The 18,777-nt window shown below is 44.6% G+C and overlaps 1 protein-coding gene and 1 non-coding gene across 2 annotated transcripts in view; both read left to right on the plus strand.

The window, feature by feature from the left end:
- The window catches only part of LOC104682677 (translation initiation factor IF-2-like), a 230,986-nt gene that overhangs the window by 203,672 nt on the left and 8,537 nt on the right, over window positions 1-18,777 (plus strand). The window contains exons 8-9 of the mRNA XM_030940174.1: window positions 10,009-10,132; window positions 17,620-17,739. The gene's annotated coding sequence lies outside the window, so the exon portion shown is untranslated. The remainder of the gene's footprint in view (window positions 1-10,008; window positions 10,133-17,619; window positions 17,740-18,777) is intronic.
- Window positions 16,787-16,896, plus strand: LOC115900560. The gene has a single exon (XR_004060237.1). It is a non-coding gene; the product is annotated as a U6 spliceosomal RNA (small nuclear RNA).

Raw genomic sequence — 18,777 nt, forward strand, 5'->3', positions numbered from 1 at the left:
GCCACCGTGCCCGGTCCCTAGTCTGATTTTCAATGGGTATGTTCCTCCACTGCCAGTCCCCACAACCCATTGCCTGTTAAAACACAAAGCATTTATTAGAAACAAAAGGTTTTTCTAGGAAGAGAAATATTTTTTAGCACTGGGAAATGACAGGGTCAAGGCTTACCTGGTAGCAAAAAGCTCTGGGGCGGTGATTTCTAGTCCTAGTTCAGCTCTTGATGTCGATTTGACTGGAGGAGACTTGGGTTCACTGCCCGATTTCCTGGCTGTGAGCCTAGAAGAGCAAGCCCCTTGCTTTTCCAAGGAATCCAGCGTGTGGCACATAAAGTGATGGTGAAATAACAGCCTTGCTGTTTGTGACAGTTCCTGCACCCCTTCTGATGGCCCTGCCATTCAGATTATTCACCACTTGTTTATTCTCACTTTCTTTCTTTATTTTTCTTTTCATTTATTTATTTATTTTGAGACAAGGTCTCACTCTGTCACCCAGGCTGGAGTGCAGTGGTGCGATCCTAGCTCACTGCAGCCTCAAACTCCTAGGCTCAAGTGATCCTTCCACCTCAGCCTCGCCAAGTAGCTGGGACTACAGGTGTGCACCACCATGCCTGGCTAATTTTTAAATTTTTTGTAGACACAGGGTCTCACTATGTTGGTCTTGAACTGCTGGGCTCCAGTGATCCTCCCACCTCAGTCTCCTAACGTGCTGGGATTACATGCATGAGCCACTGTGCATGGCCCTATTCTCAATTTCCACACCTTCTCTAGATCGTGCCCTATTCCCTGACCTCCCAAGTCTCCTGGCTGCAGTCTCTGCTAGTGCACCCACCGAGCAAGCTTTTCACAAACATGACTCCTGACTCCCCAGTTCCCCTCCTGCCCGAGCGTTCTCAGGCCTGGCTCCTGTTGCACAGAGCTCACCTCCATGCCTCTGCCCGTGCTGTCCCTAGACAAGCCCCCCAGCCAGGTGGCTCTCAACCTGGTGGCCTCAGTGTGGTCTTCCCGGTATGAGGCTCACATCTCTCCTGACTCCCACCCACCCATCCCTCCCAGGGGCACCCCGTGTGCACTGTAATAATGCCCCTTGTGTGTCATCACTAGGTCATGGCCCTCCTCAGGGCCTGGGTCTTCCCTAACTTCCTTCGAGTTCCTAGTGCTCTGGGCACAGTGCACTCCTCCCCGCTCTAACCCCCATGATAATTAGAGGTGAGACTTGTCATTCTTCAGTGGTTTGGCCTGTAAATTTGGGTTGATGAAAGATGAGTTGAATGGAAAAAGGACACAGGTTCAGGAAACCTAAAATACCCTGAAAATCCTGATTTTTATCCTCAACCTCAAGTATCTTATTTCACACATGTCTAAAGATCAACTTACTGGCCGGGCGCGGTGGCTCAAGCCTGTAATCCCAGCACTTTGGGAGGCTGAGGCGGACGGATCACGAGGTCAGGAGATCGAGACCATCCTGGCTAACACGGTGAAACCCCGTCTCTACTAAAAAAATACAAAAAACTAGCCGGGCGAGGTGGCGGGCGCCTGTAGTCCCAGCTACTCGGGAGGCTGAGGCAGGAGAATAGCGTAAACCCGGGAGGCGGAGTTTGCAGTGAGCTGAGATCTGGCCACTGCACTCCAGCCTGGGTGACAGAGCGAGACTCCTTCTCAAAAAAAAAAAAAAGATCAACTTACTTCCCAAGGTTTTTTCTGGCTAGATTCCTTTTTTCTTTTTTTTTCTTTTTTTCTTTTTTAGATGGCTCTGTCACCCAGGTTGGAGTGCAGTGGTGCATTCTCAGCTCATGGCAACCTCCGCCTCCTGAGTTCAAGAGATTCTCCTGCCTCAGCCTCCCGAGTAGCTGAGATCATAGGCGTGTGCTACCATGCCCAGCTAATTTTTGTATTTTTAGTATAGATGGGATTTCACCATGTTGGCCAGGCTGGTCTCGAACTCTTGACCTCAGGTGATCCACCCACCTTGGCCTCCCAAAGTGCTAGGATTACAGGCGTGAGCCACTGTGCCTGGCCAGATTCCCTTTTTTTTTTTTTTTATCAATAAACATTTCACAATGCCACAAACACCATGAACTAAAAATATCATTTTAGCTTAGTATTTGTCCTTATACTATCGCATTTTATATTTGGGAGGTGAAATGGTTTGGATCTGTGTCCCCGCCCAGATTTCATGTCAAACTGTAATCACCAGTGTTGGCGGTGGGGCCGGTAGAGGCGATTGGATCATGGGGCAGAATGGCTTACCACCAGCCCTTTGGTGCTAGTTCTCGCAAGATCGGGTTGTTTTAAAGTGCGTGGCAACTCCCCTCTCTGGCTCGTGCTCCTCTGGCTGTCACTTTCAGTTCAAAAATGAACTAATACAAGAGGGTATCCATATAATTCATTATTGTATATGGAAGCAGTAACATCCCACTAATGGGGCATCATAGGGAGGGGATACATCCCCTCTAAATGACATTTCTGGATAAATGAAAATGACCACCAGTCCTTTGAAATTTTCACTTTTTTTTTTTTTGAGACGGAGCCTCGTGCTGTCACCCGGGCTGGAGTGCAGTGGCGTGATCTCGGCTCACTGCAACTTCCGCCTCCGAGGTTCAAGCCATTCTCCTGCCTCAGCCTCTTAAGTAGCTGGGATTACAGGCACCCGCCACCATGCCTGGCTAACTTTTCGTATTTATTTTTTAGTAAAGACGGGGTTTCACCATGTTGGCCAGGCCGGTATTGAACGCCTGACCTCATGATCCACCTGCCTCACCCTTCCGAAGTGCTGGGATTACAAGCGTGAGCCACTGTGCCTGGCTGAAAATTTCACCATATTTGATGGAAGTCTTGGTTTTTTAAACAACAAAATTAGGTATGACAATACTTACATAATTGAGAATCAATGGATGTCTTTCTGAAATAGATAGATGCCTGCCTCCTTGTACAATGAAAAATCAACATAACTTTTTTCATGGCATCTCCAAAACACCACGGAAAGCCTCATGATTGAATATTGTAATAATCTAGTACTAATTTTGCTTCTTGGAATTCTTGTCTCTCAGTAGTAGATTGCCAGATGATACTTTGTCCTGTTGTTTTACTTGCTAACATCTCCTAATGTACTGCTGCTCCTTGGCACCATACCTGGAAACCAGATCACCAAACTTAGGAGTTAGAAACATGCTCGTGGACGGTGGGGGAAAATGTCAAATGGTGCAGCCATTGTGGAAAACAGTATGGCGGGTCTTCAAAAAGTTAAAAACGGAATTACCACATGATTCAGCAGTGTCACTCCTGGATATAAACGCCCCCCACCCTGAAAAATTGAAAGGAAGGTCTTCAATATTTGAACATCCATTTTCATACCAACATGATTCACAATAGCTAAAAGATGGACACAGCCCACGTGTCCATCAATGGCCAAATGGATAAAGAAAACGTGGTATATCCATGCAGTGGAATATTACTCAGCCTTGAAAAGGAAGGAAATTCTGACATGCCACATAGATGACCCTTGAGAACACTATGCTAAGTGAAATAAGCCAGTCACAAAAGGACACATACTGTGTAATTACACTGATATGAGGTACCTTGAGTTCTCTTGTCTTCACAGAGATAGAAAGTAGAAGGTGGTTTCCAAGGACTGAAGGGAGGAAAAGTGGGGCATTGTTGTTTAATGGGTATAGAGATTCAGTATTGCAAGATAAACTAAACTGTACACTTAAAAATGGTTAAGATGTTGGCTGGGCGCGGCAGCTCACAACTGTAATCCCAGCACTTTGGGAGGTCAAGGCAGGTGGATTGCTTGATCTTAGGAGTTCACGACCAGCCTGGCCAACATGGCAAAACCCTGTCTCTACTAAAAATACAAAAATTAGCCGGGCGTGGTGGCATGTGCCTGTAATCCCAGCTACTTAGGGGGCTGAGGTGGGAAGATCACTTGGACTTGGGAAGTGGAGGCTGTGGTGAGCTGAGATTGCCCAACTGCACTCCAGCTTGAATGACAGAGTGAGACCTTGTCTCAAAAAACAAACAAACAAATGAAAAAACAACAAAAAGAGACATTAAATTTTAAGATGTTAAATTTTATGCTATGTGTATATTGCCACAATTAAACATAAATTTTGAAAAAGGAGTTAGCATACATTAATTCATTCAAAAAACATTTCTTTTGTGTTTATTATATATCAGACTCTGTTCTTGGCAGCAGGGATGAGGGGCTGAACAAAACAAAGTTTTGGCTTTCATAGAACTTGTGTCCTAGTATATAGTATATGATAGCAGACATAGCTTTGCTGTCCACCCAATCAAGTGCATCATTTCAGGTTATTGGTTTTCATAAAATAAATGTATTACCCAGAAAATCTGCAACTTGACCCATTTCAATGACGAATATATCTGAAGTTTAAATATCTTAATTCTAAAACAGCATAATGATTACAATGTTTTAAATCAGGCCAGGCATGGTGGCTCACAGCTGTAATCCCAGTGCTTTGAGAAGCTAAGGCAGGAAGGTTGCTTGAGCCCAGGAGTTGGAGGCTGCAGTAAGCTATGATCATGTCACTGCACTCCAGCCTGGGTGACAGAGCAAGACTCTGTCTCTAAACAATAACAAATAAATTTTAAAAATTGATCTATCTCTAATCTCTTTTGGATGTGGTTTTGTTGTTGTTTGTTTTGAGACAGAGTCTGGCTCTGTAACTCAGGCTGGTGTGCAGTGACACAATCTTGGCTCACTGCAGCCTCTGCCTCCCAGGTTCAAATGATTCTCATGTCTCAGCCTCCTGAGTAGCTGGGATTACAGGCACGTATCATCATGCCCGGCTAATTTTTTGTTGTTGTTGTTTTTAATTTTGAGACGGAGCCTTGCTCTCCCTCGCCCAGGCTGGAGTGCAGTGGCACGATCTCGGCTCACTGTAGGCTCCACTTCCCAGGTTCATACCATTTTTTCTGCCTCAGCCTCCCAAGTAGCTGGGACTATAGGTGCCCACCACCATGCCAGGCTAATTTTTTTTGTATTTTTAGTAGGGACGGGGTTTCACCGTGTTAGCCAGGATGGTCTCTATCTCTTGACCTTGTGATCCATCCGCCTCAGCCACCCAAAGTGCTGGGATTACAGGAGTGAGCCACCGCGCCCAATTTTTGTATTTTTAGTAGAGAAGGGGTTTCCTCTGTTGGCCAGGCTGGTCTCGAACTCCTGGCCTCAAGTGATCCACCTCACAAAGTACTGGGATTATAGGCGTGAGCCATGTCTCCCAGCCTGCAATGACCTAATTTTTAACAACAGATGATCACACGGAAAGTTATTTTAGAACAATTTGTTTATCAGTTAGACTGCCAGCTAAGTCATCTTCTACTAAAGTTACTTCAGGCACTGAGAAATATTTTCCATTGTTTTTTTTTTTTTTTTCTGATGTTTGTGGAGAGTTAGAGTGGCCCCAAAGGATGACCTCCAGATAATAGGGACATGGCATATATCCTAATGAAGAATGTGAGTGCCAAGAGGTTTGTTTTTCTTTGCTTGGATTTTAATAACTACTGGCTAAACATCAAACATAAGAAAGTACTTGAGGCCGGGCATGGGGGCATGCACTTGTGGTACCAGCTACTTGGGAGGCTGAGGCAGGAGAATTGCTTGGGGCCAGGAGGTTGAGACTAGCCTGGGCAACATAGCCAAGCCCCGTTTCTAAAAAAAAAAAAAAATTTTTTTTAATTAGCAGGAGCTGGGTGTGGTGGCTCATACCTGTAATCCTAGGAGTTTGGGAGGCTGAGGTGGGAGGACTGCTTAAGCCTAGGAGTTCAAAACCAGCCAGAGCAACAAAGTGGGACCTCATCTCTACAAAAAAAAGAAAAAAACAAGTGTGCTGGCATGTGCCTGTAGTCCCAGCTACTCAGAAGACTGAGATGGGTGGATCACTTGAGCCTGGTAGGTTGGGGCTGCAATGCGCTATGATCATGCCTGTGAATAGCCAATGCACCCCAGCCTGGGTGACAAAGCAAGACCCTGTCTCAAAAAGAAAAAGAAAAGAAAAGAAATTAGCAGAGTGTGGTCTTGTGCATATAGTCCCAACTACTGGGGAGGCTCAGATGGGAGGATCACTTTCAGCCCAGGAGTTAGAATCTGCAGTGTGCTATGATCACACCTGTGAATAGCCACTGCACTACAGCCTGGACAACATATCAAGACCCCATCTCTCTTTAAAAAAAAAAAAAAGGTACTTGATGAAGCCAGATTGGCTATGACACTAAATAACATTGTAAGGGATATTATTGGGATATTCAATATATAATGTGCTTGGATCCCCCAACACATATATGACCTTTCCCTATTCTGTTGGCATCATGCATCTGCTTCAGGCAGGATTATAATTTTTGTGTCAAGAAGGCAAGGCCAGGCACAGTGGCTCATGCCTGTAATCCCAACACTTTGGGAGGCCGAGGCAGGTGGATCACCTGAGGTCAGGAGTTCAAGATCAGCCTGGTCAACATGGTAAAACTCCATCTCTACTAAACACAAAAAATTAGCCTGGCGTGGTGGTGCACACCTGTAGTCCCAGCTACTCAGGAGGCTAAGGCACAAGATCAGGCCACTGCACTCCAGCCTGGGAGACAGAGTGAGACTCCGTTTAAAAAAAAAAAGAAAAAAAAGGCAAAGAGAAAGAGTAAATGTTTGATTTTGCAAAATAGGCTTTTGAAGAGATAGGGTTTTCTAAATTCCAAGTGTTCCCTCTTTATTCGAATTAAATAATTAATTAAAAAAATTTTTTTTGTTTTTAGTGAAATAGGGTCTCTGTCACCCAGGCTGGGGTGCAGCAGTGCAATCATAGTTCACTGCAGCCCCCAACTCTTGGGCTCAAGTGATCCTCCTGCCTCAGCCTCCTGAGTAGCTGGGACTACCAGCATGAAACACCATGCCCAGCTAATGTGTTAACTTTTTGTAGACATATTGCACAGCCTGATGTTGAACTTGTGGCCTCAAGGATCCTCCTGCCTTGGCCTCCCAAAATGCTGGGACTACATGTATGAACCACCACACTAGGCCCCAAATGCTTTTTTTTTTTTTTTTTTTTGAGACAGACTCTCACTCCTTTGCCCAGGCTGAAGTACAGTGGCATGGTCTCAGCTCACTGCAACCTCCGCCCCCCAGGTTCAAGCAATTCTCCTGCCTCAGCCTCCTGAGTAGCTGAGATTAAAGGTGCACACCACCACGCCCAGATAATTTTTGTATTTTTACTAGAGACAGGGTTTCATCATGTTGACCAGGCTGGTCTCAAACTCCTGGCCTCCAGTGATCCGCCCACCTCTGCCTCCCAAAGTGCTGGGATTACAGGTATGAGCCACTGTGCCTGGCCTCTCCCTCTTTATGTTTTGAGACAAACTTGGCTGGGTCATAGATTGTTATAATGGCCTTATGTTTTTGTTGTTGTTTGAGACAGAGTCTCACTCTGTCGCCAGGCTAGAGTGCAGTGGCGCAATCTCGGCCCACTGCAACCTCCACTTCCCTGGTTCAAGCGATTCTCCTGCCTCAGCCTCCCAAGTAGCTGGGATTACAGGCACGTGCCACCATACCCAGCTAATTTTGGTATTTTTAGTAGAGATGGGGTTTCACCATCTTGACCAAGATGGTCTCGATCTCCTGACCTCATGATCTGCCCACCTGGGCCTCCCAAAGTGCTGGGATTGCAGGCGTGAGCCACCATGCCCAGCCTAATGGCATTATCTTTAAGCAATGGATGATCCTTTGAAAAAAATTTAAAGGAAAACAGCAATTTACTTCAAACCAGAGTGCAAGGGAGTTCGTGGAAGCAGAAAGGAAAACAGGAAGAGCCTTTCCCTTCCACGTCTGAGAACAGAACTTTTCTCATCTAGCCAAAGAATGCTGGGTGGGGAGGATGTCCCATGGGGAGATGTCTGATGGGTCAAGAGGACAGATTTTGGAGATTTTCTACAACTTGCCTGGTGTTTTTCTCAAAGACTCAGTAACCACCTTTGGAATTACATTCGTGTTTATAATTTTAAGTTCAACGCATTACATAATCAGTGTCAGAATTCGTTATTCAGGTGGCTCCTGTGAGCCTGCACCCGACGCTCCACTCCTACCCCCATCTGGCTTCCCCGGCACATGGAAAGGTTTAACGCAAAGGATTCTTTCCTTGAAGAGCACGCATTGTTACTTTTTAAAAAGCATTAAATGTGCTATGTTGTTTTAAGGAAGTAAGAAACATTTCTTTTAGAGAAGTGATTACATCTCATATAGGGCTCATTTTGGGATCATGATTTAAGGCAAATCCAGACTGAGCACGGTGGCTCAAACCTGTAATCCCAGGGCTTTGGGAGGCCGAAGCAGGCGGATCACTTGAGGTCAGGAGTTCAAGACCAGCCTAGCCAACATGGCGAAACCCCGTGTCTACTAAAAATATTATAAGTCACTACTAAAAACAGAAAAAATTAGCCAGGGGTAGTAGCACAAGCCTGTAATCCTAGCTACTCAGGAAGCTGAGGCAGAAAAATCGCTTGAACCTGGGAGGTGGAGGTTGCAGTGAGCCGAGATTGCGCCACTGCACAACAGAGCAAGACTCCATCTCAAAAAATAAAAAAATTAAAAAAATAAAAGAAAGAGAAATTCACTGGATTTAGGATGTCATTTCGGTTTCTTTATCAATTTGGCTCCCTCTAGAGGTCAGTTAGCAAATTTTAGTCAGCGCGACTTAACACCTTCGCCCTCTTTTAAAACAGAATAATTTATCCTAGGAAGGTTTTGGGGGAAATGATTGAAATTTATTAATAGAGTCTATTTTTTTAGCAAACATTATATTTAATTTTTGCTTAAAATTACTAAGGCTGCCAGGTTTACCAAATAAAAATACAGGGCACCCAGTAATATCTAAATTTCAGATTTTAAAAATAAGTTTTTAACCTAAGAATGTCCCAAATACACTAATCTGGCAACTCTGTGTATCTCCATATATCTGTATATAGAGACATACACTATATATTACAGTATTTTACTCCTTATTTGTTGAATGAGGATTCTGAGGATCAAAACATCCAACTCCAGCCTCTCATTTTCCCACATTCTCATAGCCTGTTCTTGTTTTATCATTCTAAGTTTTCTTCTAAGATCTCAAAAGAAATCAGATGATAGGTCTGGTCAGATAACTTGATTTTAAGCTCCAAAGATCCTGAGATACTGAAGGAAACCAAAATATTTCACCCCAAAATATCCTTTGCTGACATATTTTGAGATAGTTCTTCAGAGAGCCAAGCAGCCCTGCAAAGCTGTCGTCTGCGTGGAACTTTGCCTCTGTAAAGCAAACCTGCATCCTTGCAGCCAGGCTCTCTGAGGTCCTCCCTGGTCCAGATCTAGGAAAGATGAACTGAGAGTCTGACATCTCTCAAGATCTGAAAGGAATATTTCCCACCTCTTCTCTCTGAGGGCTGCTACCCGTGAGGTTTCAGCTGCATAACAGGACCACCTTTGCTAGCCAGGCATCCTCTTCTCTCCCATCCATAATCTATTTTGCCACCATCACCTGACTTACCACCATAACCTTTCTGAGGCCATGCTCTGAGGTCCCATTCTTTCTGTAATCTCAAAATGGTAGAAAAGTCTGGGCCCAGTGGCTCACGCCTGTAATCCCAACACTTTGGGAGGCCCAGGTGGGTGGATCACTTGAGGTCAGGAGTTCAAGACCAGCCTGGCCAACATGGCCAAATCCCATATCTAATAAAAATACAAAAAAGTAGTAGGGTGTGGTGGTGGGGTAATCCCAGCTACTCTGGAGGCTGACGCACGAGAATCACTTGAACCTGGGAGGTAGAGGTTGCAGTGAGCCAAGATGGCGCCACTGTACTCTAGCCTGGGCAACAGAGCGAGACTCCGTCTCAAAAAAGAAAAAAAAGGCAGAAAAGCTTCTGTGCTCCACTGGGAAGCTGGGGTAATCGCTCCGTGATTTTCCCCTGTGCGTGTTAATAGATTTGCATGCTTTGTCTCTTAATAATCTGTCTTTGTCTGTTGATGTTCAGCAAACCTTCGTGAAGTTTCCCTTGGCCCCTATAGTGTTGGCATCACAGACAGGATATTAAAGCTGCTCTACTTTTCTGGAAGCCACAGTCGAGGGAACCCAGGACCTGTCAAAGCATCAGAAGGGTAAGAAATTCCTACCAGCCAGCCTCCCGGCCTCTCTCTTCTGCTGTCAAGCAGACAGCAGAAAGCACTGTTTGTCTCTTTCCCCTTTCCTAAAATCTTGATTAACTGGAGAAAAGGATTTGTGTGTCTAGTCTTGGGTTAAGTAGCGATTCTGGTGTACTTTTAGGCATGAATATTCATATCGTCTGATCCTTTTTCTCTCAGAGTCTTTTCCATTCTATTTTGTTATGGATCTGTCATAAAGAGGGGTGCCATAGGGTAGAACATGGACCTAGAACCCCCAGAAGCGCACTGTGCCAGCTGGTCCTGCAGTTTTTTTGTTTGTTTGTTTGTTTTGAGATAGAGTCTTGCTCTGTCACCCAGGCTGGAATGCAGTGGCGTGATCTTGACCCACTGCAAACTCCGCCTCCCAGGTTCAAGTGATACTCTTGCATCAGCCTCCTGAGTAGCTGGGATTACAGGCATGCACCACTGTGCCTGGCCAATGAGTCCTATTTATAAGGTGCTTTTGTTGTCTCAACCTTGCTGCCTGGTTAGTCCTGGGAAAGTCCAATCCCAGGAGGGCCTGCCTGGTGTCACAGCTTAATAGGTGTGTGACTGGCGGGCCCCCACAAATTTGTGGGATACTAGAGGCACTGTATGTAAAAACCATCCTTTATCATCTGTGGCAACAAGAACCTTTTGCTGCCTTAGTCTATTCCTGGGGGTGAATTTGTGAGGATGGGGATCGTTGAGGCTGCCTGTTCTATGCCCTCTCTAAGAAGCACCTCTTGTTTATTGGTAAAAACTTAATTGAAACCTGGAAAATTACCTCCTGGGCATTCCATGAAGAGGTTTATTAGATTGAGTTGCTATTTGTGTAAGTACATCTCAGGAAATTCTTTTTTTTTTTTTTTTTTTTTTGAGACAGAGTCTCGCTCTGGCACCCAGGCTAGAGTGCAGTGGCTCGATCTCGGTCCCCTGCAACCTCTGCCTCCTGGGTTCAAGCAATTCTCCTGTCTCAGCCTCCCAAGTAACTGGGATTACAGAGACGCACCACCATACCCGGCTAATTTTTGTATTTTTAGTCGAGACAGGGTTTCACCATGTTGGCAGGCTGGTCTCGAACTCCTGACCTCGGGTGATCCACCCACCTCGGCCTCCCAAAGTGCTGGGATTACAGGCTTGTGCCACCGTGCCTGGCCACATCTCAGGAAATTCTAATCATCAGTGGCCAAAAGATTGATTCTTTAAATTACAAAGGCCCCTAAACTAAAACTATTTTAGAGACCTTTCATTCCAAACAAGTGCCTTATTTGCGTTTAAGGAAAGATCAAATTAAAAGAAAGGCACTCATAGTATCATGGCTAGCCTTAGACATTTTCCTAACAAAAAGTTCAGAACACAAATCTGACAGAAAACAAAATTAAAATCCTTTGTACACTCAAACTGCCTGCTTTGGATTCCCTGCAGAATTTGTAGTGGCAGCCACTCCACCTTGTGGCCTAGGAGTTAAAATTCTGTGCTTTCACCACTGTGGACTGGGTTCGATTCCCAATTAGGGAGCTACTTCCTTTTGGTTAAAAGGTTCAAAACCCAAAAATATTGGCTGTTTTTCCTGATTGAAATCTGATAATAAGAGATTATTTTCTCTTATTATCTCAGTAAGGGCTTCAGCTATGTGAGACAGATAAACTTTAACCTGTTCCATTTACAGAGACACAGTTTAATCCACCTGTCCTTTTAAACTAGTGAGTTTTACCAGTCTCATGGCTATAATTTTGAAATCAAAGCTGTAAGGCCTTTATTTACTTCTGCATGTTTTTTTTTTTCTTTTTTTTTTTGTTTGAGACGGAGTCTCACTCTGTCACCCAGGCTGGAGTGCAGTGGCGCTATCTCGGCTCACTGCAAGCTCTGCCTTCCAGGTTCAAGCAGTTCTCCTGCCTCAGCCTCCTGAGTAGTTGGGATTACAGGCACCCACCACCACACCCAAATAATTTTGTATTTTTAGTAGAGATGGGGTTTCTCCATGTTGATCAGGGTGGTCTTGAACTCCTGACCTCAGGTGATCCACCAGCCTTGGCCTCCCAAAGTGCTGGGATTACAGGCGTGAGCCACCGCACCCAGCCATCTGCATGTATTTTTATATACACATGTTTGCTTGTATATTGTCTACATGGTGCCAAATTTACTTATAAATAAATTAGCATTTATAAATTAAGTAAATGAGCCCAAATTATATTCAAATTCATGCAACTTTAATAACCTTTGATAAATAAAGCCAGTTTTAATATTGTTGATACAATAAAATAAAAACATCGTCTGAATTTAATTTAGACATTTTGCCTGAGTTTAGACGAGTTTATACTGTCTCCATGATGTTTTAAGGTTGTAAACCTGTTAACAGCTTCTGTAATTTTTCTTGTTGTTGTTGTTTTTGAAACATAGTCCTGCTGTGTTGCCCAGGCTGGAACACTATAGCCATGGCCTTCCAGGCTCAAGTTATCCTCTCACTTCAGCCTCCCGAGTAGCTGGGACTACAGGTGCATGCCTCCATACCTGCCTAAATTTTTTTTTTACTTTTTGAAGGGATGGCATCTCCTTATCTTGCCCGGGATGATCTTGAACTCCTGGGCTCAAGAGATCCTCCCGCCTCAGCCTCCCAAAGTGCTAGGAGATATTTTTGAAACTTGCTTGATTTGTCTGTGACTTTATGACTTAGGTTTGGAGCCATTTGATTCTGGAGTCTACACAGTGGCCATGGTGAGGCCTGGGACCCACGTGTGTCTGCAGTGCCTAGGCCCATCTTCCCTGGCTCAGCAGGATTTCCTGGCCATTCTGGGAAGGGTTGGGTCCTCTGGGTATTGTCTTTACACCTCTGGGCTCTGCCCTGGGTGCTGCCCCTGATACATAGCAATTAAAATGACTTACTCCCTAGGTTTTTCACTGAAAAATAGGGCTACTAAGAGTTAAAATTATAGTTAATATACAACTAAAACTAGAACTGAGAGAAACACTTCTGTATACAGAGTGTATAAGAAAAGTATGTGTGGCCGGGCGCGGTGGCTCAAGCCTGTAATCCCAGCACTTTGGGAGGCCGAGACGGGCGGATCACGAGGTCAGGAGATCGAGACCATCCTGGCTAACACGGTGAAACCCCGTCTCTACTAAAAAATACAAAAACTAGCCGGGCGTGGTGGCCGGCGCCTGTAGTCCCAGCTACTCGGGAGGCTGAGGCAGGAGAATGGCGTGAACCCGGGAGGCGGAGCTTGCAGTGAGCTGAGATCCGGCCACTGTACTCCAGCCTGGGTGACAGCGAGACTCCGTCTCAAAAAAAAAAAAAAGAAAAAGAAAAGTATGTGTTTTTGGTGAGGAGGGCGATAGGAAAGGCATGAGAATGTGGTTTTTGCTACAGGAAAAGTAATTTTGTCTAGTTTAGATGAATAGATATAGAAAGTTGGGGGGAAAGAATGAGAAAACTTGGAAGAGGTTATAAAAGGTAAATAGAAATCTTACTTTGTGTGGTCAAAGTTGATTGAAATTGGATGCATCTATTTATAAGGCTTTGTTGAAATTGGCCTAACTATTAATAATACACTAATGCAGCATAACATGGTAGCTCACGTCTGTAATTCCAGCACTTTGGGAGGCCAAGGCGGGGAGATCACTTGAGTCCAAGAGTTTGAGACCAGCCTGGGCAACATGGAAAAACCCCGTATCTACTAAAACTACAAACATTTGCTGGGCATGGTGGTGCACCTCTGTAATCCCAGCTACTTGAGAGGCTGAGGCAGGAGAAACGCTTGAACCCGGGAGGTGAAGGTTGCAGTGAGCTGAGATCGCGCCGCTACTCTCCAGCCTGGGCAACAGAGCAAAACTCTGGGTATTGTCTTTACAGCTCTGGCCTCTGTCCTGGGTGCTGCCCCTGATACATAGCGAAACAAAACAAAACACTAATGCAAAAGTAGAAGTTGGTTTTCTCTTTTGAATGAGATTTTCGTGTAGTATTAATAAAAGCAAAAGGTTTTGTTTACCTTTGAGATCAACTGTAAAAAAGCGGAGAAGGAGAGACAGCTTCTGTTGGTCTTATGCTATTTTATTAGGTCTTTTGATCGTTTGAAAAACTGAGTGTCTCTCTATCAAAGAGTAAAGGTTTTTGCTTTTTGAAATCTGAATTATCACTTTAGCTAAATGAATATTACTTTGCAGTGACCTGTACTCCTATTTTGATCAGGCGTTTTAAACCTTTCGTATTGGATAAACATCCCAAAGTCAAATTTTAAAATCTAAAATTGTCCTTTTAACCTCGAACTAACTTTTAGAGGCTCCAAAAAGGACCCCTGGGAGTCCAAGAGAGATGTGTTAGGCTTATTTACTATGTAAATAATTATATGGGAAGCACTGTTAAATGAGAAATGGCATTTAACCTTCTTTGAGTTATATTTATATAAATGTATTATCAATATGTGCTCCAAAATTGTATGAGATTCCTAAAATTCTTATGTGTCTCAGTATTTGTTATCAGTCATAAATATCATTATTATGTCAAATTTTGGTTTTTATTTTTGTTTTTAAGAGACAGAGTCTCACTCCGTCACACAGGCCAGAGTGCAGTGGTGTGTATCTTGCCCAGACTGGTCTTGAACTCCTGGCCTCAAAGGATTGACCTGCTTCAGCCTCCCAAAGTGTTGGGATTACTGGTGTGAGCCACTGTGCATGGCCAATGATTATGTTTTTTGTTTCTTTGTTTTTGAGATGGGGTCTCACTCTGTCGCCCAGGCTAGAGTGCAATGGCGCCATCTCGGCTTACTGCAACCTTCGCCTCCCGGGTTCAAGCGATTCTCCTGCCTCAGCCTCCCAAGTAGCTGGAATTACAGGCGCCCATCACCAAGCCCAGCTAATTTTTGTATTTTTAGTAGAGATGGGGTTTTACTATGTGGGCCAGGCTGGTCTTGAACTCCTGACCTCAGGTGATCCACCCACCTCGGCCTCCCAAAGTGCTGGGATTACAGGCGTGAGCCACTGCACCTGGCCCGTATTATGGGTTCATGGGCTAATCCATTCATGAGAGCAGAGCCCTCATGACCCAGTCACCTCTTAAAGGCCCCGCCCCTCAAGACTGCCACATTGGGGATTCAGTTCCAACACCTGGCATTTGCCAGACACATTAAACCACAGCACTGGGTAACAGAATTGTCTGTAGAGCTTTGTAAAAATACATGTTTCCTAGAGTTTCTGATTGAGTAGCACAGGCTTCAGGCACAAGTCTCTCTGGTTTCACTCCTATACAGAGGTCCTTCCTCTGTCCTGTTCGTGTGTGTTTAGAAATCTAACAGATGATTTCTGACAATACTCATTACTGCTGGTTCCCATCTGAATGTGTTTGGGCATCCTGCCACCAGAACCAGTTGGTGACAATTCTAAATCCATTTAATGTTCTGAATGTGTGGCACCAGAAATTCCTTCTTAAATCTCTTTTGCTTCTCTGCCTCAGGGGCTGTCATTACTGCAACATTTTGTGGAAAGTTCCAAAGACAGATAAGAAGGCTATCTTCAGTTCCTGTCCTGCCTTCCCTATAAAGTATCTGATTTCTGAATTTTTCTTTTTTTTAAAGAGAGAGGGTCTCACTCTGTTGCCCAGACTGGAGTACAGTGGTGCAATCATAGCTCGCTGTGACCTTGAACTTCTGGCCTCAAGTGATCCTCCTGACTCAGCCTCCCGAGTAGCTGGGACCACAGGTGCATGCCACAATGCTTAGCTAATTTATTTATTTATTTGAGATAGAGTTTCGCTCTTGTTGCCCAGGCTAGAGTGCAATGGTGCGATCTCGGCTCACTGTGACCTCCGCCTCCTGCATTCAAGCGATTCTTCTGTCTCAGCCTCCCCCATTACAAGCATGTGCCACCACGCCTGGCTAATTTTGTATTTTTAGGAGAGATGGGGTTTCTCCATGTTGGTCAGGCTGGTCTTGAACTCCTGACCTCAGGTGATCCGCCCAACCCGGTCTCCCAAAGTGCTGGGATTACAGGAGTGAGCCACTGTGCCCAGCCTGCCTGGCTAATTTTTTAAATAGAGATAGTGTCTTGCTTTGTTGCCCAGGCAAGTCTCAAACTCCTGGCCTCAAGTGATCCTCCCACTTCGGCCTCCCAAAGCTCTGGGACTACAGGTGTGAGCCACTGTGCCTGGCGTGGTGTCTTCTTACCTCAAATGGGAGCTTTGTGATTGCCTGATAGCCAGGCTCATAGTAGAACCACAGGCTCCAGAGGTTCCCATTCCACGGGAAAAGCAGAATAGGGTCTTAATCAATCCATATGTGACTGTCAAGGATCCCTCCCCCTCCCACAAAAGTTGCCAATTTCTCTTTTAAAATTAGTGCATATCCTAGACCTCGGTGGTAAAATAGGGAGAGACTCCAATGAGATACCTCCCCAAAATTCACAACAAAATAAAGAGGTGGTTTAAAAGCAGCAAAATAATGCAGTGGCAATTACAAAAGGTACTTGTGGATAGGGCATGGAGGGATTGGTCTTACTTATATCATAATCTTAAAAAATTCCCATCAAGAGTAAGAGTGATGTGGGAGAGTCCCACTATCCTCTTGACCAAGAAGGTTCTAGGTGCTCCTGACTCATCCCATTCCCACTCCTAGCAGCAGTATAAGGGGAACAGATGTCGTGCTCACCTCAGCAGCACGTATACTAAAATTGGAATGATACAGAGAAGATTTGCGTGGCCCCTTTAAAAATATTTAACAAAAAGGCAGGGCGAGGTGGCTCACGCCTATAATCCCAGCACTTTGGGAGGCCGAGGCAGGCAGATCACTTGAGGTCAGGAGTTCGAGACCAGCCTGACCAACATGGTGAAACACCATCTCTACTAAAAATACACAAAAATTAGCTGGGTGTGGTGGCACGCGGCTGTAGTCCCAGCTACTCAGGAGGCTGAGGTAGGAGCATTGTTTGAACCCGGGAGGCGGAGGTTGCAGTGAGTTGAGATCACGCCACTGTACTCCAGTCTGGGCAACAGAGCAAGACCTTGTCTCAAAATAAATAAATAAATAAGAGGAACGGAAGTGAGTGGCGGTGGGGAATTCCTTAAGAATCACCCTAATATACCCAACAAGAAAGAGGCGGGCCACACAGAGACATAGGAATCCAAGGATGAATTTTGCACAAGAACAGAAATCGCGGTGTTCCACTTGCCATTTTGTTTGGTCTCTCCGGGTTGGGAGGAAAGCTGGAGAACGTGGTTCCAGTTTTTGGCATCTATGGAGATAATCGTATTTTTCCTTCTTAACAAATGAATATGAGTTCTATTTACAGATTTCGTAACATTTTTGCATTACAATTTTTTTTTGAGTTTTTGTGTTCCTAAGGTGAATCTCACTTAGTTGATCTATATTACTATTTAAATGTACTTTTAAATCATCTTTATGAATATTTTATTCAGAATTTTGGCTCTCATATTTAAAAATGAAATTGGTCTGTAATACTTTCCCCCTCTCCAGCACCTGGATCCATGGGCTTGGCAGCCACAGTGATCATGGACTTCCGGCTAAGTCCTAGAGTCATTTATCTCTGAGGATGTCAGGAGAAACCCCAAAATGTCATCAAGACACTGGCTGCAGGTAGGCCTCCTGTTTCTGCCACTGCGCCTACCGCCACTATTTGACCGTAAGTTCCTGCCATCAGAGTTGGCGTGCACATGCACGCAGACTCACATTCACACTTTGTGAGCTATGAACAAGTAGGTTCCCAGGGAAGCCTTTATCACACAGCAAATCCCACCTAACACTTCCACCTCCCACAAAAAGGAGCCCTGGGAGTTACGAAATTCTCTACTCTCTAATTAAAGGGAGTGTTCAAGTTCTTCAACCCTGGGGGCAGCCAATGCTCAGGCTCTAGGCAAGCAGCTTCCACCCCAAGCACACCGATAGATTTCCCAACAGAAACAGGTTCTTTTTTTTTTTCCTCTCAAAAGTATTCTGGTGCCAGCTACAAAAAATATATAAACTTTCCCACCTTATAATAGTAGCTACAAAATAAATGTATGTGTTTTCAATGTATTTTAAGGAGATATGATATTAACATTTGGGTATATTTTATCTACAGAAGGGATTGTACTCGGTGTTGTCAACCCTTTACTTAATATTTTTTAAAAAACTACAGATAGGTTGGGTACAGTGGCTCACACCTGTAATCCCAGTACTTTGGGAGACTGAGGCAGAAAGATCACTTGAGGCCAGGAATTCAAGACCAGCCTGGCCAACACAGCAAGATCCTATCTCTACAAAAAAAATTTAAAAATTAAAAAAAAACTCTAGATAAAATCTCAAATGCATGCTCTATTACTTCACGGGTGGTGGTGGAGTCTGCAATCTGCAGTCTTGTGAATAAACGTACCCCAACCGACATTCAGAATAATGGGACCAAAGGTAAAACTGAATCACTAAAATCACAGTACAGATCTGCTTAGGTCAGACTCCACAATGCGGAAGCTGTGTCAGTTAGGAGTTGCATTCCCCTAGGAGTAACAGAAACCTCATGAGAGTGGCTTGAATACTAGAGTTTATTCTCATATTAACAGCTCCGACATAGGGGGCCCTTTCAGGAGCCAGTATGGCGGCTTCACATAAAAGCCACGCTGGAGTTCTTACGATGCTGTT

The sequence above is a fragment of the Rhinopithecus roxellana genome, chromosome 11, assembly GCF_007565055.1.
Source record: "Rhinopithecus roxellana isolate Shanxi Qingling chromosome 11, ASM756505v1, whole genome shotgun sequence".
In the NCBI taxonomy this organism is placed as follows: Eukaryota; Metazoa; Chordata; class Mammalia; order Primates; family Cercopithecidae; genus Rhinopithecus; species Rhinopithecus roxellana.